The sequence below is a fragment of the Anabrus simplex genome, chromosome 2, assembly GCF_040414725.1.
Source record: "Anabrus simplex isolate iqAnaSimp1 chromosome 2, ASM4041472v1, whole genome shotgun sequence".
Taxonomy (NCBI): Eukaryota; Metazoa; Arthropoda; class Insecta; order Orthoptera; family Tettigoniidae; genus Anabrus; species Anabrus simplex.
In genome coordinates this window covers 461,479,330-461,505,586 of record NC_090266.1, presented here as the reverse complement: position 1 = coordinate 461,505,586, position 26,257 = coordinate 461,479,330, and positions in this window count along the sequence as shown.

Sequence of the window (26,257 nt, the reverse complement as noted above, 5' to 3'; positions counted from 1 at the left end):
TAAAAGGCGAAGAAACCCACAAAAGTAATAAACCTCACTCCCTTACTCCCCTCACTTCAGAAATTGGTTTATAATCTGGCAACAACAACAATTTGCAACTCTGTTTTCAGGGGAAGTGGGCTATGCACACGCGGCAATACAGCGGAAGTTGTCACAGCCTTCTTGATCGCGCAGTAAGAATTGTCTCAACTTTTCCCCTTCCAAATGGTCAAAATATTTCAGTTTATGTCATGATGACTACCACGAAGGGGGCGTGGCCTTACGCATGTCGGAACAAAATATTACTTTTGACACACTTGTAGGCTGAATATCATAGCGAAACTTTGGGAATATATTCTCAATCTATCTAACTAAATAATAACACTGTTTTCAAAAAAATCGCATTTTTGACCCAACATCGCAATCGCGCCCCCATAAACAGGCCTTCAAAGTTTTTCAGTGTAATCCTGCCCCATATGATGGATCATCCGGGTTTTCTTGCATTTCATCCTCTAGATTTCTTCTCACAGCTCTCTTAGTTTGTATTGCCACTTTTTAGAGTCCTTTCCTGCATTTTCAGCCTTCCTTTCCCGTTCACAAACGAATTTCTTCATACTTGTTATCATGTGATACCCAGGAGAGATGCCCAATTGTTTTAAGGTTTTACAATTTGTGACGTTACCTTCATTATAAGTAGCCACAGTATCGTACACTCCAAAATGCAAGGTTTTGATCTCTACAAAACTCTCTTTGGAATTCGGGTCCAAATCAAATTATTAACACTCTCGTTTGGCACTTTTCAAGAAGTTGTGGCTCTTTACATCTCTTAACACTGGTTTTATTGCCTCCATTACAGCATAATTTACGTCGTCTTGATCAGAGTTCTCTAATAGTGACTGAAACTTATCTTCAGAATTAGACAGTTTTTTTAGCTGTTGAACAAGTAGGGGTGTGTGAAATCAGTGGAGTCCACAACATTTACATCACTTAGGCCTACACTACTACTTCCAACATTTCTGTTACTGACAACTATGAGTTTTACACTAGGTTTTCCAACATTCTTCGTTTTCTTAAAATCTCTATTGCTCAATGGCGACATTTAAACACAAACAATTGTCTTCAAACAACGTATATGACTATAGGAAATACAGCGAACAATCACATAGAAAAATAAGCTCTTTTACTTCACGGAATATTCATTTCTCTGAACAGGCTAGCCAATGTCATAAATACCCGTTGTGTTACATCTACACACATTTCTAACACAATTGGGCGGCAGTATGAGGAGGGAGCCATGGAAACTTTTATTGTCTTTGTCAACAAGGAAATCTCCCGGAAGATGAATTTACCGCGCCCATGCAGTGTTGTCTGGAAACGCAACTTAAATCACTTATAATAAATATATGACCATGAATGGTACCTCAAATTGAAGAAAAAGCCTCTAGAATTTTTTAATGAAAAAGTAAAAATAAATTTATTTGCCAAATTTGACTCTACCTGGTCCCATTAAGTAGTAAATTAATATTACATCATTTTTCAAACCCATCCCATACACTGAGTTAAAATTATTTATTTATAAGATCACTGTAGTTAAAAGAGCCTAATTGGAAATTTTATAATTTTTTATTATAAGTAAAATGGCTTGCCATATTTGAAATGCAGGCGAATGAATAGTAGGAAAGAACAGCAGGCTTTCTAGATTGAGTCCCTCCATTAAAGATAAGATATTTAATAAATAGGTACATTAATTAATTAATTCATCACTGTATTATTTTGGGAAATATCCCTTCACTCGCTTGTGTCTTAAAATCTGATTGTTTTGAATCGAGGTTTTTAGTGTCGACTGTTTGACAGTGATAATTTGCAACAACTTTCTAGGCGGTAAAACGGAATTTACTACGGTATATAAATAAAGAGTTATGGGATAAGGGCTGAAGAGAAAGACAAAGTAGAACAACATTTGAATGGAATACTTCATTACGTTAACATACACAATTATTAACGCTGATGACCAGCTTTACGATTAGCAGCAATGATTTAAAGCATTTTTCGACTCCGACCTCAATGAACTTTCACTCCAGCACTTGAATATCAATGCAACTACAGCAGAATGAAAAGAAATGGGGGTGTGCGTTATCCACGGTGAAAATGATTCCTACTTATATTTTGATTCAGTAAGGAAAATAATAATTGTAATATACATACATTCCTGCAGAAGCGAACTCTTCACAATTATGAATCGAGCCTCACATACCTAACGCACAGGCTGAGGCACCACAGCGACAGTTGTCCTTGTTTTCCAAAATACAGAAATAGTAGAGGAGGAGGAAGGAAAGGAGTCAGCGCTAGTGTTTCACGTTGGCACCAACAACGTAGGGACAGCTTGAAATCCAGAGCATTAACAAATTTGGAAAATTCCCTTAAATACTTTTTAATAGCACAGATTTCTGCATTGGCCAATTATCATCTCTATTATCACTATTTTTTTAGGAATTGCCTAATATTTTTCACTTCACTGCACACAAGAATTATACGATCTATTGTCTGTTACAAGAAAAATCGGAGTTCGTATAATTTTAAGTCTCTATAAGCACGAAGCGATATTTCCATGTCCAGTCAGTATTGTAGTAATGTTTGGTGTTATGTTGAATTTGGATTTTAATCTGCCTGCAACTGTTGGAATGAATTCCTTTGTAAGTGTGCCTTTTGAAGTTTGTTCCCATTTTTGCTGCCATTCATGAATCGATTCTTCTCTGAGATTTTTCTTTAATGTAGAGAAGGGTATTCTATCGAAGCAGATTTCACTAAATTTTTCAGCCTCCTTTGCAACTTTATCAGCCTGTTCATTGCCTTCAACACCTATATGTGATTAACCCATTCAAATTTTATTCTCCAATTATTTCTTTTTAGAGTATCTGTAGTCTTTCTTATATTCTCAATCAGTTGGTTATGAATTCTGAAGTCCCCAATGGAGTCAATTGCTATCTTACTATCTGTGTAAATAATTGCTTTCTTATCTTCGTCATCTTCTGTCCTAGTAGTTACTAAGAATTCCAGAGATTTAAATATGGCTACTTGCTCCGCCTGACTGTTCGAACAATTGTCTTGCAGTTTAAATTTCAATTGGTCTATTCATTCATAAGATCTCTATGTAGCTATGCCAGCTCCCATTCCTTCACTTTTGCTTCCATCTGTGTAAATTATCCATGGGATATATTCATTTTATGCCATTCTTGAGTCTTCGGTACCAGGAAACTTGGCTGGTTGTAGCCATCTCATAGGATTTTCTGGGTGATCAATGACGTAATGCATAGTTGTTTTGCCTGATTTGATATTGTATAGAGTAACAACCTCTATTGCCTTGATATCTATAGGAGTAATTCTTGTGATGGTGCACACTGCCTGAAGAGTGTAGACGAGAATTATAGGCACTAAAACAGTTAAAATAAGCATGTATATAGGCTCTTAAATTAGCCAAAATAGGCTTATAAATAGGCACTAACGCGTAAAATAGGCAACAAAATAGGCATGAAAAATTACTTATAATTTAATATCACACTCAATTACTATAAACGGAATTTACAACAAACAACTTTTCAATGTTCTCCTGTAACAGTCTTGTTCTCTCATCATGCAGAATGTTTTGTACTGAGAGAAAGATCTCTGAACATCGCATGGAATGATCGGACAAAACTTGAATGAAGCTACTTCATCTGGCCTTAATTCCGTTGTTTCATTTCTCACCTCGCAGAACCCTGGTTACTCTTACCATCCCTTTCCATCCTCGATTCCGCTGCAGGAAACTATCGAACTTTTCGCTGACAGCGGCTACCTTCCCGGAGGTTCGGTCAAAACTTCCCCTGATTTCTTCCAAAATCCTAAATGACTCCACCTGGGGCATGCCACTCTTCTCCAACCCGGCGATTGCTCCCGACAGCTTGTTGAAGTTTGAATATGCTCCAGTTTATGCTCCCACCATTGCAGTGCATAGGTCTGAAGAAAATTGTTGTAGGTCACTCTTCACAGTCGTCTGGTAGAAAGACTGCGTTGATACAGCATTTAGTACTCGTGTCAGATGCATCGCAGTATTTCTATGTTCATCTATATGGTACTTTTTTCACACTTGATATGAAAAATAATAAAATCTACTTAAATTACATTTCTACAGTTGGGCTAATTGGCAATAATGCCTAGTATTTATATTATGCATTTGTTTCATAAAAAACCGTTAGAGATGATGTTTACAGAAGTACAAATCTTTAAAGCAGGAACAAGGGAATTCGTAATTTACATGGAGATATGCCCTCAAAAGATTTTTCAGTTATAATTTGGCAGTATCGTGTCGAGTTCACCGGGTGAAAAAATAATAAAAATGACGTGAAACGGTACCTGAGTATCGTAGAGCAGAGCTCCCTCTTTTATGCTTGCTAGGGACCTACCAAGCTGCCTCTAGAAGTATTCTTACTTTCATAGAAAAAATAAAACCGAGGAACTATAAATATAAGATTTGTGAACATTTTATTTGTTGCTATTAGCCGGCTTTGGTCAGCCGGGTCAGCTGTCATGAAGACTATATTCTGTTGCCTGCAATAGATCCTGCATCATGTGTGCCCACAAGGATGCCACCCTCATTGAAAATTAGAAAACCGCGTAATTTGAAATTGTCGTGGCATGCGCCCATAACCTTACTTTTTGTCACAATTTAGCAAGACCCTAGAGAGGATGCTAGAGGCTCCTTGGCCGCTTCACGGCCCTTACATGAGAGCTTACGCCCCCAGATTGTCTTTGCTTGCTCCCTAGCACAACGGTTACTAACCGGACCTCAGGAATCCAGACCAACGGTCTTTTCACTGGCCTGGTCTTGTAAAGATAAGTCTTGACAGCCTTGTAAATCACACTGTGACATCGTCTGAGCCGTGCCATGTTGTACGTCCAGGCCCCGTGACTCGTCCTAGACGTGCCACATTTGATCTGTAACCTATGTTCCGCGAAGGCTTAGCGGAAGCGCAATAGGGTTCACTATAGACTACACATAGCGCTGGTGAAAGTTACTCACGATTAAAAAAAAATGCATTTCAGTGTAAATCTATATTTTGACAGGAAATGAATCACAGTTCAAATACCGATTTTAATTGAAATGATTATATACTTTTTGGCAATGAAAATATTGAAAGTTTACGACTAATGTAGTATTGCAACAAAAAGATTTGCCACAATACATAAATTAATAGGCCTATAAATGCTACAATGAAATGCAATCACAGTTGTCAATCACAGAAATAAATAAAAGGAAAAGAAAAGGAACAAACGAACCTACCTCCTAACAGCAAGCTTTGCGGAAGGCTACCCTTCCATCCGTAGTGAAATTGGGATCCCACGTGATCGACTGCTTCAGCCAATAGGACTTCGAAGATTTTTCCTTGGGCATTGCCGCTGACACACTTCTTCTTCTTATTCTTCATCATCTTCTTCTCCACAATAAACCACAACACGTTCTGAAATAAAGCGTATGCGTACAACAATTCGCATCCAGAGGGAGGTAGGCGTATAGGAGTTATGGGATGTGCAACATACTGTAGTTCGACGTTGATTGGTTCTCGCATATGTCTTAGGAAGTTGGAGGGGCTGGAGACTTCAATATCAGATTCTTCCTTGTTTCTCCTGGTGGAAATTTCCCAATCATTATTTCTGGTGACTTCCAAGAATTCCCATTTTTGTTCGTGGGGTAAACAAATATTGAGAAATGAGAAGATAATTCTGTCGAGCACACCAGCTACAATATAATGCATTGGAATAAAATCGGCTTCTTTAAATTACAGTCGAAAGGCATCAAATAGGCAATTATACTCCAAATAGGCACAAACCCCTGCAATAGGCATTTATAGGCACAATAAAAACCAGCAAAATCCAGCTAAAAGTCCCTAAAACGGATTTATATCTCAAAAGCCTACGTTCCTGAAGACAGGAATAAACTAGGCAAATTCCCGTCTCTACTCATGAGGTACAGTGCGGTACGATCTTGCTGTTGTCGATAGAATAAGTCTTTGCACTGTCACGTATTTAATCAAGTTGCATTTCTTTGCCGGGGATTCTATCCAGATCGGTGCAGCGTATATCTGCTTTGGTAATATTGCTCCTTTATATATTATTTCCAAAGCCTGGTGTTTTAGGCCCCAACCTATTCTTGCAGATTTTGATAATGCGTTTAATAATTTACTATATTTTTCACTGACTTTATAGATGTGGTCATTGAACTGTTGAACTGTAGAAGTATTGTAAAGAACGGAATGTAATTAAGTAATTTAGTAGATATATACTTACCAAATATTGTAATAGGAGTTGAATCATGGCTGAGCAAAAGATATAACGGTAATCGATGCAGAAATGATATCACGGAACTGGAGTGTTAATCGCAAAAATAGAATAGGAATGATAGGAGGGGTGTATTCATTCTGGTGAAAGAAGAATTTGTAAGCTACGAAAAAGTTAAGGATGGCAAAACATGACATTCCATGAGTAATTCGCCTCACTAAAGATAACGGGTAACTGGATATATTTGGAATGCACAGACTTACAAAGCTTGCGTCCGACGCTGATTATGAATTATTTGAAAATATAATCAGCTATGTAGGAAATGATATGGAAAAGAACCTGATTGTAGCGGGTGATATCAATTTACCAAAAGTCAATCTGGAACGACAGGAGGCATGACCAACAAATGGCAAATAAGTTAATCTGGGAAGGACAGTTCGATCAGAAATCGATGTAACCATGCACAGGGAAGAATATTATGCACGTAGTAATGTTAAAAACAGATTATCTCTGTTATGAAACTGAAGTAATGGATGGTTTTAGTGATCACGAAGTTTTTCCCGTCCTAGTTAAAAATAAATGTGACAGAAATGAAGGTCGTAAAAAAAGAGCTATTAGGCAGTACCATACAGATGATAAAACAGGCATGAGGGAGTTCTTAAAAAGGTAATTATTATCGGTGGGGAACGGTAAATAAAAATATAAATAGACTCCGGGATGGCTTTAAAGCAATTGTTGGATATTGTAGAACACATATACACCTGTAGATATGGTAAGGAATGGTAATGACCTGATATGTAATAACACATATGTAAGGAGACTTAGATGCAGATGTAGATTGGAAAGAAATAGTTAGATATGGCTGTGGAAGTAAGGAGTGATGGAACGAACTTATTAGGAAATTGTACCTAGCGTAGAAGTTATCTAAGGATAGCCTGATGGCAAATGTAATTGGCAGTCATACCAATTTTTGTGAAAAATGGAAGGGTATGTGTAGGTATTTTAAGGCAGAAAAGTTTCCAAGAAAGAAATTCCAGGAATCATTAAGGAGCAAGTGCAGTGTGTACGCGAGGATCTACGGAAGGTAGAATTATTCGGTAAGCAGTATGTAAAGATTGTTGGTTACAAGGATAATGTCTAGATAGAGGAGGTCACTAATACTAACTAAGTATTGAAAAAATACGATAACAAATATATTTACAAAAAGATTAAAAGTTGAAAACCAGAAAAGCAGCTGGAAATGGTACTGTTTATGGAGGTATACTAAAGACAATTGGTTGGGATATATTACTATACCTGAAGTACTTTTTTGTTTACTGTTTGCATGAAGGAGCTATACCAAATGAATGGATAGTTGCTATAGTAGCCCCTGTGTATAAAGGAAAGGGTAATATACATAAGCCGAAAATTTGAGGCCGGTCAGTTTCACATGTATTGCATGTAAGCTTTGGCAAAGCATTCTTTCTGAATATATTAGACATTGCGAGACATTGAATTCATATTTCAAGTCCGAATTGACTGTAGTATCTATGTTAAAATATAAGACATCCACCTATTCGATACTGCAGATAATAATCTTATAGATTATGCAATGTTGATTAAATAATTGCAGTGTTCAAATGGAATACGGTGGTGAGAAATTTAGCAAAATGATGTTTTCGGGACGATGGGATTTTTGTAAAAAAGAAAATCAAGGACTCTCCCGGGTAAAACGGGATGAATGGGATAACGTCATTTCATTTCAGCGTGTCTTCTTTCAATACAAAGTGTACCTTGCTCTCATGTGGTCTAAAAATAACGATAACCACGATTCCGTGACGCAAGGTATCCTTTGTGCGGCAGTAATTATTTCAATAATAATAATTGTAATGTTATTGGGTTTTGGTTCCACTAAAAACATTTACTGTTTTTCTGAGCCACCAAGGTGCTGGAAATTTGCCCTGCAGTAGTTCATTCACGTACTAGTAAGTCCTCTGACAAGTGGTTGACGTATTTCAGCGCCCCCAAATACCGCACGTCAACACGAGCTCAGAACCCTACGACTTGTTTAGTCGGTTTTTGAGGGAAGTGAGGGCGGTACGAACGGAAGGGTTCGACCAAGGTATGAATATAACAAGCTGATTAGAGCAGATGTAAGATGTGGTACGTACGAAGAAATAATAATTTTAGCACAGAATAGGGTGGCTTGAACAGTTGAATCGAACCAGTCTATAGACAGACGGCTCAAAGAACAACAACAACAATATCTACATGATGGCCGCATTGTTCTTTATCACTCACTCGAATAGAATAAAGAGGGTTCAAATTTCACTTTTATATTTTTTCTTTTCCACCGCAACACCAGTTACTTGTTGTAGGGGTACCTTTTCATGGTCATAGTTACTTTTATAATCCTTTTGTTTTCAATCCATCGTTAAATGTTTGACTGCTTGGCTTTCAGCAATGTCGCCTCCGATCCAAAGGTTCTATACCCGGCCAGATCGGGGATTTCATTCTGAAATGTTTAATTTCCCTGTCCAGGGGACTGGATTTTGTTTTGTCCACAACATCCCTGCAATTCATACACCACTCACAACACTATTCTCCAGCACATTAACATCAAGGCTATCAATATCCACATGAAGTTATTATTTTCATCAAATAATTTAATTAATCGTAAAAAGGGAGGACTCACGAACGGTTAAACCAAAATCTCCAAAAATGACGACCCAATTGTGGCTTTTCTAGAAATGAGTAATCAATGTAGCTTCCGATATATATATATATGACCTATGTATATTGTACTTACCTTCACAAATAAGTTTAAGCATTTACTTCAATGAAGCAGTGAAGACGTTCATACTATACAGATTCTAGGGGCATTCTGAAACTTTGTTCACAATAAGCTCTTCATTAAATTAATCCACTTTAATTAGCAACTAATTATCAATTCACATACATCCATATAGGATACGTAGACAATTAACTACTGTCTAATATGGAAACATCGGATTGAATTGTGAATCACGGATATATTTCTATTGTACCCCTCAGTAAGACAACAGGTATGTAACAGAAGTGATTTCAAAAGGGATCCTCGATATAGGAAAATTATAAGATAGGTTATATTATTATTATTATTATATTATTATTATTATTATTATTATTATTATTATTATTATTATTATTATTATTATTATTATTATTATTATTATTATTATTATTATTATTATTACGGGGTTACCAGTGAACCAGCAGAGGTGAAAGAAGGTGCCGGGGTGAATGGGTCTAACTACAAAATCAAAGTTCATTTAAAACTTTAACAAAGGTTATATTTTTTGAATTTCAACAATCAACAACAAAACTTTAACAACTTTTCACTTAGTGAGATAACGATGGCATAGCAATTTAGAAACAAGACATAGAAAAATTCAAGATTTCAACACTTTAACACACTTGGGCTATAAGCCCCTAATTTTACAATTTTGAAGCTTCCAGCTCCAACTTTACCGAAGAGCATAAATTTAAAAATGGGCAGAAATCCCTTACTATCTGGACCACTTGCTCCGTAATTTACAATATAAAGCCTTCTAGAGGCACTTTTGCAGTACTTAAAAAAAAAGAGCTAACGTGCTCTCCGTTTTCCCAGCCTATTCAAGGCGACATCAGAAAATTACAATCATTTGCCATCAAGGCACAACTTCCAAATTGAAACAGGTGTATCTAGTACCCGACCTATTGGGCCGTAGCGGAAAGGAACAGGTTAAGTAAATGGCCCAAAACACAATTTGAACTGAGGCGTGAACTTGCGCTCCTAAATATGCATTCTTAAAACCTGAAAGGCACTAGTTCGATGAAACAGGGTCTATTCCCAAACTATGGAGGTAACTCGTATAAGAAAGATATTTAAGACATTACGGAAAGGAAGAAAACCAGTTACAAAACGTAGTCACCTCAAACCAAAATGAAGGGGAGCTCGAGAGGGTGCATCACTCTCTATCCCCGATTAGCAGTTAAAGATTTTATGAAGTTTTTACATAATCCGGCAGAAAATTACATTTGTAGAAAAGTAGGTTACATGGTTAAAGTTTCGGACTTTTCACTCAGGTTAAACTGCAGAGCTAGCAAGAAATAAAGACCATAACTGGCCACTACCTTGCGTAGAGGTGTACCTCCCGGTAGAATTATTATTATTATTATTATTATTATTATTATTATTATTATTATTATTATTATTATTATTATTATTATTATTATTATTATTATTTTAAAATCAATAAATGTAATATTATAACTGTGCCATTCCATCAGGAGGACAACCTTGATTCTTCATGGAAATACGAGCAATACTCTTTCCAGCCATTCCTCAGAAAGTTTACTGCACAATCCTTTAGTTTATCTTCCTGCAGGTCATATGAAAGATTACCACGGAGAAACAGCAGCCCGTGAATCAAATTTTGAATAGCATAGTGTAGTGCAGATCAGTTTGTAGCACGTAGCGTTGATGAATCCCTGGCCTAATAAGGTAGTGAATCTGAACTTGGAGTAGAAGTATATAAGGAAAGATAAAGCGCGGTTATTAAAAGTAATGTAGGTAAAGGCCAGAAAACAGAACCTATATAGAGACAATTAGAATAAAATAATACAGATGAAAGCAGCACGATTTGTTCTGAGTGAATTTCGACAGTGTTACGGAAATATTATAAATTTTGTGCCAGGAAGACTTGGGAGTAAAGAAATGAGCTGCTCATGTAGTGAGGGAGGACCTCTGCTATCATACTGTAATATAACGCTACCATCACAGTCGGGGTGGTAGCGTGTTTAGACAAAAGTACAAGTAACGATAAATAATCAGAAGTGCGCAGAGGAATATGCAAAGATATATGGCGATTACAGTAGAGAGCTCAGCGTACTAGAATAATAATAATAATAATAATAATAATAATAATAATAATAATAATAATAATAATAATAATAATAATAATAATAATAATAATAAATGATGATGAGGAGTAGTATAAATCAAGAAAAAATCGCGCAGTAAGGAAGAAGCTAGGCCAATAACGATGCGAAATAGAATATATATTTAACAACCATAATTTAACAGCAAGATAAATAATTGCAAGTAGAAGAAAAATCCAAAAGGTGTGCCACATTTACAAATAATTATCCAATGGTACATAAAAGGAAAGCCTGTTGAACAAATTGGAAGTGTACAATATACATCGAAACAGAACCCTGAAAGAGAAAAAGCATGAAAGGTAGGGGGAAGGGAAGTAGGATGAGTATTAGGACGGGGAAAGGATTTACTTCACCGGGTATTGCTGAAGTTTAGTAATAGCATAGATCTAGGATGACATCTGAAAATAATTTACAATCGTCCGTAGCGCAGTGCGTGAATCGGAGCAGTCTAAGTTATGAGTTTTTAAAGGGAAGCATAACCACTCGACAGAAGAAAGTATTACAGCAGGCAATAGCCCGAATGAAAGTTTTGAGTCCAAATGCAGATAAATATTATAAGTCTTGCTCACCGAGTCGCTGTAGGTAGAGTCCAGATGAAATTGACATGATTACAATAAGCACTGTTTTAGTGTGTGGTCCACCACTCCGCCACGAAGCCCGACTCAACGGTGGAAAGACGGACAGAGCAATATATAGTAGAAAGGAAGATTCCAGAAAACGAACGCAGGCTACAAGCCAGTGAGTTCTAGAAACATAATGTCACGTGGTTACACAGCGCACAGGCACAGCGGAGTGCAGCGAAGATGACGTAATCAGTCAAGTAGACGACAGGTGAGCGAGGTGCATGGTGCGGCGACAAGGAAGTAGGAGCGAGTAGCAGTAAACAAGGTAGGAATATGTAGAGTAGATTCGGCGATCGTAATACTCAACAAAGTCGTATGTTCCAAGTTGTCAGTAGGGAGATGGCGTGGAATGGCGTTAGTAAACGGATGAGATGGAGTGCTGGTTTTAGGGGTATCAACAATCGTAATATAAAATTATAGTTGGAATTTAAGAGGCCAAATTAGTGCAAATTTTCGTGTATAGGAAGAGGAATTAGAATAAGTTATCAACTGAGATGTTCGATAAATTCTCTACTTCATTGAAATCATTTAGGAAAGGCTAGGTAAATAGCTGATAGCAGATCTAGCGACTGGGTGACAGTCCTTAATGTAGATCAGTGGTGATAATTTGATGACTGATTGATAATGAAATGGAAAACTGGGACCAGTAAAATTTGGAGAGCATGGAGTCACCTCCCATCATACTTGATGCACTGTATTTGTATTCCTTTTTGCCAAAGGGCTATAACCGCCTCCACATCTATAACAGGAAAGCAGAAGCAACCCTAGCTCTGCATTCGGGAGGCGAGTTTGTTGAACCCCACCATAACGTCGGCATTACTCAGAATGATTTTTTTTTGCTCTTCTTTTCATTCTCCCTTCCAGGCAATGCCAGAATAGTTCCTTCCCTTTGGCCATGACCGATCCCTTCTCACCCTTCACTTCACCCCAAATTACTACCACGCGCATCCTGGCCACAGAGAGGGCGTCAATATCTAAGTGACCTGCCTTACCCCTTGAGGGTAAGGAGTGAAAAGAAATAGGAAGCATTATATTCATCAGTTCCTGGTATCACTGAAAATGTGGAGTGTAGCGGGTGTTACTGGGCGAGGACTATGGTATAAACAACATGATTATGCTATGATTCTCCTGAACAAAGCGGCACTGCTATACAACTGGTTTGCTTAAGGGTATGAAGAGTTTACTTTAGTTTGCCTTTTATAAAGAGACGCCTGACTTCAATAAACTTCTGTTACTCCACTTCCTGTCATTGATTTCTATAAACAGCACGTGGAATAAATATTGATTTTATCGCCTCCCATATACCACTCTTTTGATATCGGCCATTTTTCCAAGATATCTCGAAATCTTTATTTACTTATGTATTATTTAAATGTCTTAGTTTACATGGCAGGACTAAGATTATGAAGGCTATATTCACCTGCATTTGGAAAGATTACTAACAATTAAACTTACAACTAAGTTCTTAAGATATAACTTCAGTGATATTATAACTAATTGTTTTAACTTAATGTATAACGTAGGTTGAAAAACACAATTATGTGTGAACTGCTTAATTGTTATACACATCTATTCCACTGCAAGCCTTACATTTTTGAACTCCTATTTCCCGAATTGCTACTTGAAGAATAACGCATTGAAATGCTCGTAATTTAAGCACGTAGGGAATTCCAGGTGGGACATGGGGAGGCAGCAAGTGAATTACTCTAGCCGGCTTATAGGTGAGTGGGTATAAGTAGCGCAGATGATTTCGCTTTGTGTGGGCGTAAAAGTAGAAAGATATGAAAGCGAGAGTCAAGGTATGCTGGGCTATCGAGATGTAATCGTTGCGTAGATCTATACTTCTCAATAATTTCCAAAACATGATATGCCTTTTAATGCGACAATAAATTACAAGTGCTTTCTTATCATAATAATAATAATAATTTTACTTGCTGTACGTCCCACTAACTACTTTTTCGGTTTTCGGGGACGCCGAGGTGCCTGAATTTTGCCAGCAGGAGTTTCTTTTACGTACCAGTAAATCTACCGACACGAGGCTGAGACACTCAGCCTGGCAAGTGCTTTCTTAATACTAAATAAGTTCACCAGTAATATCCATTGCATTGTTTCACGTGTCTCCTCTCATGATAAATGCGCCAAATACATCGAATGCAATTCCACTAACATTTCTACGAGTGTAAGTTTGAGGATTACTTTGTTAAGTTAACGAATATTTAACCAATACAGTGGTATGCATTAGGAGTTGCCATTGATTATGCTAGATCCCTGTTTCCTAAGTATAATATGCGTTAGAAATAAGTACCCTGTAAATTATCGATATGGGCTCATTCAATTTGCAATATTCCATAGCAAGGTTCTGTGAACGGCGAATGTGCCAAAATATCTATATAAGTACGGCTTCGTTCGAAACCACGCCTCGTTGCTTGAAAAGTTCTATTTTTGCACCTCTTACCTTTGTAAACCTCTGTAACCGAATCATGTAGTCTCTATGAACCCATTTATGCCATAGAGCACCATTATCTACCCTAATTCACATTCAAAGTTTCACCGAAGCGATACTTTATAATCTTGTTTCAGTTCTTCCATTTATACACCCGTAGATATTAACGACAATTATTAATTCAAATTTCAAAAAGGCTGACCGGACGAAATTCTCTAGCTTGTTAGACGTGAAGGTACGAAAGGTAGATCCACTAGCTGAGAATTACGACTCCTTTGTTGATGTAGTGAAAACCTGCTCAAGGACATTATTTCCTAGACGATGAAGAACGAAATATACCTCGTTAACTTTCTTTATATTTGAACGTCACTCACGGTTTGCATTTTTTTTTTCAAATTTCTGTGTTCTCCAGTGAAACTGCTGGAATTGTACACTGTTTGCTTGTATCTTGAGAGCATGTGTTGTATTTGGTATTGCCTGTATTTAATTTGTGTTGTTAGTGACGTGGATGTTCAGTGAATGACGTAGATGATGGCAAGGCGCAAGTGTACAGTGTACATATTCATGTGTAATAGCTCTCGAAAGTCAATGGAAAAAGTGAAGATGAATCGTGTGTTTCACTGAACTTCAAAAGTACTTCTGCAGGAATACTAGGATCAAACTTGAAGGAAGGACGTGACAGTGATATAAAAAATAATTGATAATTGTATGTTGTTTTTTGACTGGTGGAAGAAATTTCATCGAGTGTGTGTACGTGTGTGTGTGTGTGTGTGCGTGCGGAGGTTCTGTAATTATTAGAGTAGGTATAATTGAAAATTTGGTTTTAATGTGAATGCAGTGTGCTAGAAATGTGTAATGATCTCTTTTGATAACCGTGTCAAGTCAAGTAAGAAAAATTATGGGTATTCCAGATCCAAAAACGTGCAGAACAAAATTTAGCAGATCTGAATGGTTTGTGCGTGTTTATAAAATTACAAACCCCTCGTTGAACACACTTATTTCACAGTTACCAGCAATGTTTCATTTGCTACATAAAGTTTTTCTAAGGAAAAGCCTGCTGCTGTTGTAAAACCTAGTCCTTGTTGAAGCGGAGTTGCGTCTCATTCTTGTGATGGAGGATGGTTTGCCAGGGGACACACATCCCTACTTGGGGTGAATACAGTTATCGGTGACAAGTCTGGAGAAATCCTGGATGCAGAAATTCTGTCACTGATCTGCAAGACCTGTGAGAATTTGGAAGGTAGCGCCAACAGTAAAGAATTCCTGTAAAGTTTGTAGAGTCATGAAGAATAATGTAGCATTAATTATGCCGGGAGTTCAGGAAGTATGGGATACAGTGAATGAAGAAAATATTCCTTCTTTCTGACCAATTCCACAAGCTGAGCTATTTAATTACGTACGTGATGGCACATGAAGATTTGGAAGGCAAATATAGAGTTACAGCCATATGGACCTGAATTAAAATCGAATAAGTGGGATATGTTGGCCAAGTGTGGAAACGTATGGGTTCCAAACTAAGAAATTATAAAGAAGGCATGAAGGTCAAAAAGTTAAACAAACAAAATCCTTTGACTGGAGGAACAGATTTAAATATATTGTCATAAATACATTCAATGCGTTGTATGGAAATGTAATCCAATAGGACTTGGTGACATAAGACACGCCATATGGGCATAAGGCACAGTAAGGCAGCATACCATAAAAATTCATTGCAGTACATTTACCCTCAAACTTCAGAGACTTGGTATCCCTAGGCTATCAGAGAGTTGTATTCACGGGTACTGCGACTTAATACCACTTTTAAAATAGACTTTTGGCTTCAGTAACGGAAGCAATAAAACATGTTTTGAATAATTTCGCAAAAATATAGCTTTACAAAGATATATTGGTGGTGACATGCAAGAAATGTGTTCTATGATTAAAAAAAAGCGTGGAAGATTTCACATGAAAGTGGATTTTCAGGAATAAAAATGTCCAGATGGCAATCAGTGATGATGCAATGAAATTTAATCATGTCATGGAGGTCAGAATTAAAGTTATGAAGAAGCTAAAACCTAAGACTGGGATGTTTTGTTACGATTCATCAACAGTCGTGGATGATAAGAGAGTGTGTTCCAGCTCTGTAATCAACAACGGAGTTCAGAAACCGCACAAGGATGCTGAGGACAGAAGGTGATATACGGACAACTGTATGCGCAGGGAAGTCTTAATATTCTTCCAACGCATCACCTAGTTCTTCGCTTTTTTTTTTCAAGTATAACTTTTAATTCTTCCGCAGAAGAACTTTTGGAATTTTAAAAATACTGAAATGAAATTTCCTGAAAACATTGCAAATGTTAAAGTTTTACATTATTTTTCACATGCGCACAGGAAACACTTCATTCTATATGAATAAAAATGTGGGAAAATTTGCATTCCAGAATTTGACGTGAAAATTTGAGAAGAAAGTGTAGCCTACATAGTTACTTTCTACCACGAAATTAATATTTATTGAAAGTAGTCAGTAACATGTGAAGTAAATATATATTTTAAACAATGATTTGCACTAATTTCCTTAGAAAGGCTTATGAGTATAGCAAGGCATTGTTTATAGTAGTTCACACACCGCACATAACACTATCCTCCACCAAAATAACACGCAGTTACCTACACATGGCAGATGTCGCCCACCCTGATCGGAGGGTCTCCTTTACAAGGGCTGCACCCTGCTAGAAATAGACTCACGAAATTATTATTATTTTTTCTTAGACAGGCATCTGATAATATATGCACAGTTTATACATTCTGAGTCACAAACTCGATAAAATACTCATTACACGCCTTATCGTCCCCATTTCGAGCTTACCCTCATGATATATGTAGAGCACACAGTTGTTAGTATTAAGATCGTGAAAACAGAATTCGTTAACCCACAACTGTTTCATGTAGAATATGTCCTGTTCCCTTAAATGGTCGAGGGGCATTTTTCGCATGTAATTAGATGTGCTGACGACTGATTATTTTTAAGAGAAGGCAGATGTTTCATTTTTTCTGTGCTCTGTATAATGCAGTGTTTCTTCCCTTGTGAATAACTCACTCGAGTGAAATTTTAAAATGAGAATTTCTACAGTATATCTCAAAAAACTTAACATGTTACAGAAGTGAAAAATGGAATTTTTTTATCTCCATTAAAAATAAAGAAATGTGTATTTTTAGTTTTTGGAAATACCACTTGGGTGGAGGGGGCGCGGGGTAAAAGTGACTGAAAATGGAGTTGAATTCTTTTCATTAGGCTACTGATATCTCAAAAATGAAGATGTTACAGACGTAAATTTGATATTTGGAATCTGCTTTAAAAGTAAAAAGACACGTATTCTCGGAAAATCGAATGAAAGGGACGGGGGGGGGGGTGTTGAAAGAATTGAAAAATTAATTGTACGAGAATACATACGTCTAATAAAAACTAAAGTTGTTACAGACGTGAAAATTGGTAATTGGATCTCTTTTAAAACCAAAGAAAAACGCGTTAGGGGGTAGACCATCTTGGGGGGGGGGGAGTGAAAAGGAGTTGAATTCCATTCATGAGGACACATAAATAAAAAACTGAAGAAGTTAGAGTCGTGATAATTGGTATTTAGAAGACCCTTTAGTATTAAAGAAACAAGTATATTTTGCGAGAAAATTCACTTAGGGAGGGGGGGATTGTGAATGTGAAAGAAGTGTTTGGTTGTTTGTTTATTAGTGAACAAAACAGGCGTTCAGCCCCGAGTACATGTTCACAATAATAATAAATAAATAAATACTAAATACTGCTACTGTACACCTTGGCCGTGCCATGAAACCTGTCAGATACTCCGGAAACGTGACCTCAAAAATTAGGTCACCACGGTAGTCATCTTCCGTCACTTCATGCCACGTCCATCTACTCCCCTGTCTATTTCTAAATTCACACATAAAACATCAATAACTAATAAAATTAATAAACGTAGTCCAACCTAAGCCACCCCTCTCCACCATATCCAAAATAAAATAAACAATAAAACAAAAAGACCTAACGCTACAGTTATAGACCAGACCTCCTCAGCCGGGCCTATATTTACATTATATTGCTGGTGTTGCAACTCTCTGCTTGTTATCATTCACACGTACCCACTCATCACGCAAACCTTCATGCTTCAGCACTTTCATCACCTTTATTGTTCCCTGACCTACTCCAAAATAAGCTACAACAGCAACATTACACTATTGCATACCAAACCAGCCATCTTTCAGTCTTTGCTTACTCTCACACATACACATAGACCGCTATGCCACTTCTCTAATTACCATCTAGTTAACAGACATACTTCTACTCTCACCACATTTTAACAATGAATACCCCATCATCACAACATTTCAGCCTCCACAAATAAATACCCTAATAATAATAATAATAATAATAATATTAATAATAATAATAATAATAATAATAATAATAATAATAATAAACCACTCAGATCACCAAAAGAAAAAGAAAAGGAAGAAAAAAAATATCGTATCCCCTGGGCATGTCATAAGGCTCGTTTGGACACTCCGTAAACGTGAAACCCCTAAAGTAGAGCCACCACAGCAGTCATCCTCATAGCCTCGTGCCATGCCCCTCATTCCGTAGAATTAACCCCCCAGAATCAATAGAGTAAAACTAAAAAAAAGAAAATCTTAGTAATAATAATAATGAAAGTAATAATAATAGTAATAATAATAATCTATATATCAGAGTATTATTTCTTCCTCCTCTCCATCCAAACAAACCAAAATTAAAAATTAAATACTCATACCAGACACCAGCCTCCACACATAAATACCATAATAATAATAATAATAATAATAATAATAATAATAATAATAATAATAATAATAATAATAATAATAATAATAAACCACTCAGTTCACCAAAAAAAAAGAAAAAGAAGCGAAAATTATCGTAGAGTAAAACTAAAAAAGAGAAACATAGTAATAATAATAATGAAAGTAATAATAATAGTAATAATAATAATCTATGTATAAGAGTATTATTCGTAACAGTCATTTGCTGTAGCAGTCTCTTACTCAATATTCAAGCATGCTCATCAAGTGTCCTTATTTCGTTCTGCGCTTTCGTCACTTTATTGTTACTGACCTACACCTAAACAACACAAATACCAATCACGCATATACCAACACCTCTCCAACCTCATATTTCTTTCTCCTCTCCATACAAACAAACCAAAATTTACAAAATGATAATAAACTCATCTCTCTCACACTATCACGTCACATAAATAATTAGATGAATAAATAAATAAATAAATAAATATACAATACCCCTACCCACATATAAAATAATAATAGTGATATCAATAATAATAATAATAATAATAATAATAATAATAATAATAATAATAATAATAATAATAATAATAAAATAATGGTAATACTCATAATAATAATAGTAATAATAATAATATTAATATTCAACTGGCCAACGGTAGATTCCCTCTATGAACCGTTTGCCTTACTTACAGTAAATAATAAACTTAAAATATCCCATATGCGATCCCGGAGCACCCCGTAATACCTATTCCACTCTCACATATACATATAGATCCCTATGCACTACTTCTCTGAAATACACTATAATTAAAAGACATCTTACCCTAGACAAGTACTCTATATACCAATGTCCAAACCTTACCAACCATTCTCGCTTCTCATCTCTACTTTCAGTAACCAAACCACCTACTACTGTTTTTTACTTCTAGTAACTACCCCCCTCTCATATCCACTTGTACCCCACATTTCTGTCAGATCTCTGTTCCTGTATCTGGCCCTACTCTGGTCTAGGCTCCCCAAGTTTAACCTTGCCGTTACCTTTTTACCTTGCGTTTCCCTTACTTCACTGCATACACTTCCTTTACTTCCCTCTTCACTGCAAATAGCCATATTCTCACTTCGCCTCTCTACCAGCACTTCTTCACTCCGAACACTGTTATTGGTCACTTTAGCACTTGGCATTTCTCCCTGCCTCTCTTCACACGGTACACTGATACTTCTGGTATTTTGCCTGTCATCTCCACTAATCGCTGCACTACTCTCTTTTTCTTCGGCCTGCTTTGACTTCATCCCTACGTCCATCCTCAGCACACTGTTATTTGTATTACTCCTCATTTGCCTACAGTTTATTGCACTACTCTCCTTTTCCTCAACCTGTTTTAACTTCAATTCTAAATCCATCAATCTATCCGCAGACCAGATCCTCTTCCAGCTTCTGTCTGACACCACTAGATTTTGACCTCTAATAGTTGCCTTCAGCCCCTGTTTTACAGCCAGTATCCTGTGTTTTCTGAGTATCCTCTCGTTTTTGATCGCGTCACTTCCTACGTCTCTCTTTATCCATATTTTCTCCCTCTGTACGTTTCCCGCATTTGTTAACACAACATCCGCCATCAACGTTGAAAACAATTGTAGCTTTATAGGCCTGTTGCCTCTAGTTCTCCCCACTCTCTGCACATCATCAATATCTACTTCACTAAAGTTTATTTTCATTTTTCCCTGTATTAGATCCACTACTTTATAAGTTGTAAGTACTTTGCTTTCTCTCGTCTCCTCAGGCACTCCATAAATAAACAAGCACTTCTTCCTTCTGTATAAAGTATTTGCTTCCACTTCTGCTTTCAGCCTGCAATTCTCCTCTTCAAGTCGTCCTACTTTTTCCCTTAATGTTACCACTTCCTCGGTGTTATTTCTCGCCTGTGCATCCATGTCGTCCGTTTTTTCTCTTATCCATACTTCCATTTTTTCAATCTTACTGGTTTGTTCTTCAATCATCTCTTTTATTTGCCCGAAAGGGCAAACTTCTGTCAGCACCTCTCTTACAGCTCTTTTGATAGCGTCCATATTTTCCCTTTCCTCATTTCTACTAGATGACGGGCCTGGGTTCAACTCGACCCCCCAATACATAGTAAAATTATAATCACTGCTGCCGATAACAATAGTTCTCCTTTCCTCTCCATATCCATTCTACACCCACCTGTCTTCTTTTCTTCTTTCTTCATTTTCCTCTGCCATCTTCCTATCGTCACTCTGTACTGTTCTATCCCAATCATTGTCGACCCACTTCTCGGCGACCTTCCAACACTCCACACTCTCGAACTCCACTCCCCTCCCGGGACCCACAGCTCACTGCCATGTGAAAGAAGTGAATTATTTTGATCTCAAAACTGAAGGTAATAGACGTGAACATTGATGTTTGGAATCTCTTTTAAACATAAAGAAACACGCCTTCTTTTAGGTTTTTTTGGCGGGGGGGGGGGGTTAAATAAACTTAACGGCGGTGGGGTGTAAAAGGAGGAGAGACCAATTGATTTTACTGTACATAATGCCTCCGTTGCTCAGGCGGCAGCGCGCCGGCCTCTCATTGCTGGGTTCCGTGGTTCAAATCCCGGTCACTTCATTGGACATTCGTGCTTGGTAAAATGGAGGCGGGATAGGATGTTCTCCGGATACTCCGGTTTTTTCTGTCATCATTCATTCCAGCAACACTGTCCAATATCATTTCATTTCATTTGTCATTCATTAATCATTGCCCCAGAGGAGTGCGACAGGTTTCGACAGCCGGCACAATTCCTATTGTCGCCGCTAGATGCGGCTTTATTCATTCCATTCCTCACCCTGTCGAAGGACTGGAAACTGGCTGTAGATTTTCGATGTAGTTATTCTGATCATAAACCGATCCTTTTTAATCTTTCCTGGGATCGTTTTTCAACAGCATTCTTTTCCTTCGGAGAACGTTCTTAGATTACAGTAGATTCTCCTGGCATATAAATAAAAATTTAAACACATTTGAAATAAACGATAGGAATGAGATTGACCGTCCAATTGTTCACCCCTATAATAAGGTCAATAATGCACGGAAGTATGTCATTCGTATTGGCAGAAAACCCGCACACTTGCCTACGCGCGACAATGGTGCTGGTTTCATTGTCAACAATGACAATGACAGCAGATGTAACTTACTGCCAAGTAGCGGTCTTGCATCTTGCTGTGTGGTCCAGAACATCTATAATAATACTACTACTACTAATAATAATAATAATAATAATAATAATAATAATAACCAAAATCCAACTGATATCACACACCCTAATAATAATAATAATAATAATAATAATAATAATAATGATAATAATAATGTTGTGGACCGTCGTCAAATGTCCGGACCGCGGTGGAAACGTTTCCTGGACGGGTAATGACTAAGAATGCAGTCCGCCCGCGGGCTCAGTACGGCCAAGGCACCCAAGACCTCACCACGCTGGATCTCCTGAAGGATTTGATCCATATTAAAAATGCTTATAGGAAAAGATGGAAAATATTTAGGGACCCAACTGGCCGGGTGGAATACCTGGACCTAGCCTGGGAAGTACGAAATCGATTGCTGGAAAGAAAGATTGAAAAATGGGAGGAAACTTGCCGTAATCTACTAGAAAACGAGTCAGATCGCGAATTTTGGCGGATTCTCTCAGAAAACGAGTCAGATCGCGAATTTCGGCGGATTATACATAAAACGTTAAGCATTCAATTATAAATTTCAGTATAATACCGTAGCGAAGCACGGGTATCTTGCTAGTCATTTATATTATTTCATCAGTATGGATCCCTTTTTCGGCGCTCACAAGTAACCGATCGTGACCAATGAGAATTCAAAAGAGAATAGACATTAGTAGTGACGAGTTGCATTCTCATTTCATAAATATAGATAATTTCCTTAAAAATGAGTTTAATAAATTGTACGAATTTTGCGATCTACAAATATTATTGCTGTAGGAAAATACGTGCCATCATTGCTGTCCAATTCACATTTTGGCCGCTGGGACGCCGGATTTATATCATTATAATATGCTGTAATTAACAGTTAAGAAAAGAATGATAGTAAAACAAAAAATTACTTCCGAAACATTCGTCAGTATAGCACTTCACTTACATTCACTTCCTTTCAAGAGGACACCGTAAATGATAAATATCAAAGATTGCATTGAGTGGTAAGTAAGACTGTCTAATATTGTATTGATATTGTGTATTCCTTATTTCACCAGTAGTTCACCAGGCGGCTACTCCACCACATACTTTATGAACATGCGAGATTTTTCGCACGGGTCCCCTAGGCAAATAATTATTTCAGATATAACATTATATCTCAACCCATAGCCTTTGTTATATATCCAGATATCTTAACCACAACTGTTTTTTTTTACCTTTCACCTTTAGTATCTTTTTATTAAGGTCTTTATTATCATAGGATAATTTCAGTATTTTGCCTTTATTAGTCGCCTTCTCTATCAAGACATTATCCTTATACCCAACTACCTTTACGTATTGCTGACTGAATACTTCTGCCTTCTGTAAGTCTCCGCATATACAATCCCCTTGTTCATTAATGATCCCAGGAATGTTCTCCCTGGAACCTGTTTCTACCTTAAAGTATCTATGATGTCCTTCCATTACTCATCAAAATTAATGCAGCTCCCAGTTATATTTGCCATCATGTTATCCTTAACTGATTTTTTCACAGGATTCAATTTCCTAGTGAGCTCCTTCAATCTCTCCTTACTCGTTCAACCATTCCTAACTATTTCGTTCTAATCTGCACTTCCTTCTTAATCTCTTTATTTCCCTGTTATAATATAATGGGTCCTTACTATCCCTTACCACATTCAAAGGTACATGTCTGTTTTTACACGATTCAGCAATTGCTTTAAACCCATCCCTTGGGCTGTTTACATTTTTATGTCCCATTTCACATTGGTCATAAGTGCTTTATAAACATTTCCACATTCCCCTCTTATCATCCGTATAGAACTGCCTAATATTCCTACATTTACAACACTCCTTTCTAACGCATTTATTTTCAATTCTGACAAATACTGCTTCATTATCACATATACCATCAATCACTTCAGTTTCCCTATAGAGATCATCCGGTTTCATCAGCACCACATCTAGAATATGTTTCCCTCTAGTTGGTTCCATCACTTTCTGATTCAGCTGCCCTTTCCTTAAGTACTTATTCACCATTTCTTGGTCATAAATTCTGTTATTCGCATTCACTTCCAAGTTACATTCGGAAAGTTCATATCACCCGCTGCAATAATATTCCTCGCTGTATCTTAACCCACATAGCTGATGATCTTATCAAATAATTCTGCATTGGCGTCATTGTCAGACTTGTCAGGTCTCTACACCCCAGAATCATTTTTGAAACTAGTTGTTGGTCAATATTGATAGAATCCGTGTTAAGATTTGATTGTTACATGCTTTTTACTTCATTTTGCTCTTCTTCTATTTTATGATATATTTGCATCGTTTTCTGACCTCATGGTTACACCGATCGAAGAGCCATGTTGTATGCAAGATGGTACTTTCAGATTGACTGCATGTTTATATCCGGACAATATATTTAATGAAATGTATGCAGTTAAGTATTCGGAATGCTGAAGTGACATTGAAGAACGTGAGTTTGATATTTAAAACTCTTCTGAGTATGTGTCAGCAGCCATGATGAAGTTGCACACCCTTCAAAACAATGCGGAATTGTGCCATTTGCGAGTGAGGCTGATAGTGATGCGAGTGTGAATAGAAGTGATTATTCTTCTTCATGTAATCAGTGGTTGGTATGGCTTGATGAATATGAAAAATATTAAATACGTACTAGGTCATATTTTCTGGTGATTTTATCTGAACTTGTGGCAGAGCAAACAAAATTGTATCACTAGCAAACTGCTAAAACAAACAAAAATATCCCACAACAGCTTGAAGTGGCCTGATGTAACTTGCAGCGAGAGAGAGAATTTGTTTGCTCTGTTTACATAGATACCGAGTAAGTGGCCGCACGGTTTGAGTCACGTCGCTATAAGCTTTCATTCGGGGAAGAGTGGGCTCAAATCCCACTGTCGGCAGCCCAGAAGTTTGTTCTCCGTGGTTTTCCAATTTCAGACCAAGCAAGTGCTGAGATTGTTCCTTAATTATGGCCATGATCGCTTCCTCCCCACACCTAACCCTATCCCATCTTTACCATAAGGTCTATCTGTTTCGGCGCAACGTCGAGATAACTAATGTGAAAGAAGTCACGAGCAGCGGCATACAGTAAACCGGCATACAGTGTTGTCTGCTGTATAATCTACTACACCAGAAAACGTTATTAGGACTCTTTTCAGAAGGCCTCCAGTAAATTTTGTCATGATCAATCCAATGTTTGTGAAACCAAGCTCATTTTATTCAACTCATGCGCTTTAGCATAAAGCATAAAGATGCTCAAGAAAAGGCTAGGCACAGGCGATGTGCAGTGAAAGGTGAACAATGTCAGCAACGTGTAAAAACATTAATACGTATACAGACACAATACTTCCTTTACTGGCACTACGCTTTATTGCGTCTTATGTTACATGTTTCATAACGTGTAGTCTGTCTAGCTCTTGTTACGTTTTTTGTTTTAGTTTTGTTAATCGATTCGTGATATGAAGACACGGTAGGCATAATGGCACATAGTTATAATTTGTCAGTTACTCTCACTGTTGGTCCAGGGCTTGCGTTATTTCTTTGTGAAATGAAGTCTTTCATTTCTATTAACATTTATAATATTATTTTATTCGAGGAAGGTGAATAAAGTAGTGGCGACGTAGTACAGACAACCACAGGAGATCAGGCATGCGCAAATAGGAAATGGGAGCAGTCAGGTAGCGCTGCTGTCGATGTGTATTATGCATTTGACGAGCGTCCAGTTTTGACTGCTTTAGCTTTGTTGTGTTGAAGTGAAGCGTTTCGATTTCACAGCTCTAAAGCTTGTTTTCAAAAGGTGATCAGCGTTCGTGGATTAAAATCGAGGTTCCCGGGGCAAAAATGCATCAGAATGTTATCAACAAGTACTTGAAAATTGTGGTGAGAATGCATTAAGGTATAGGACGGTTGC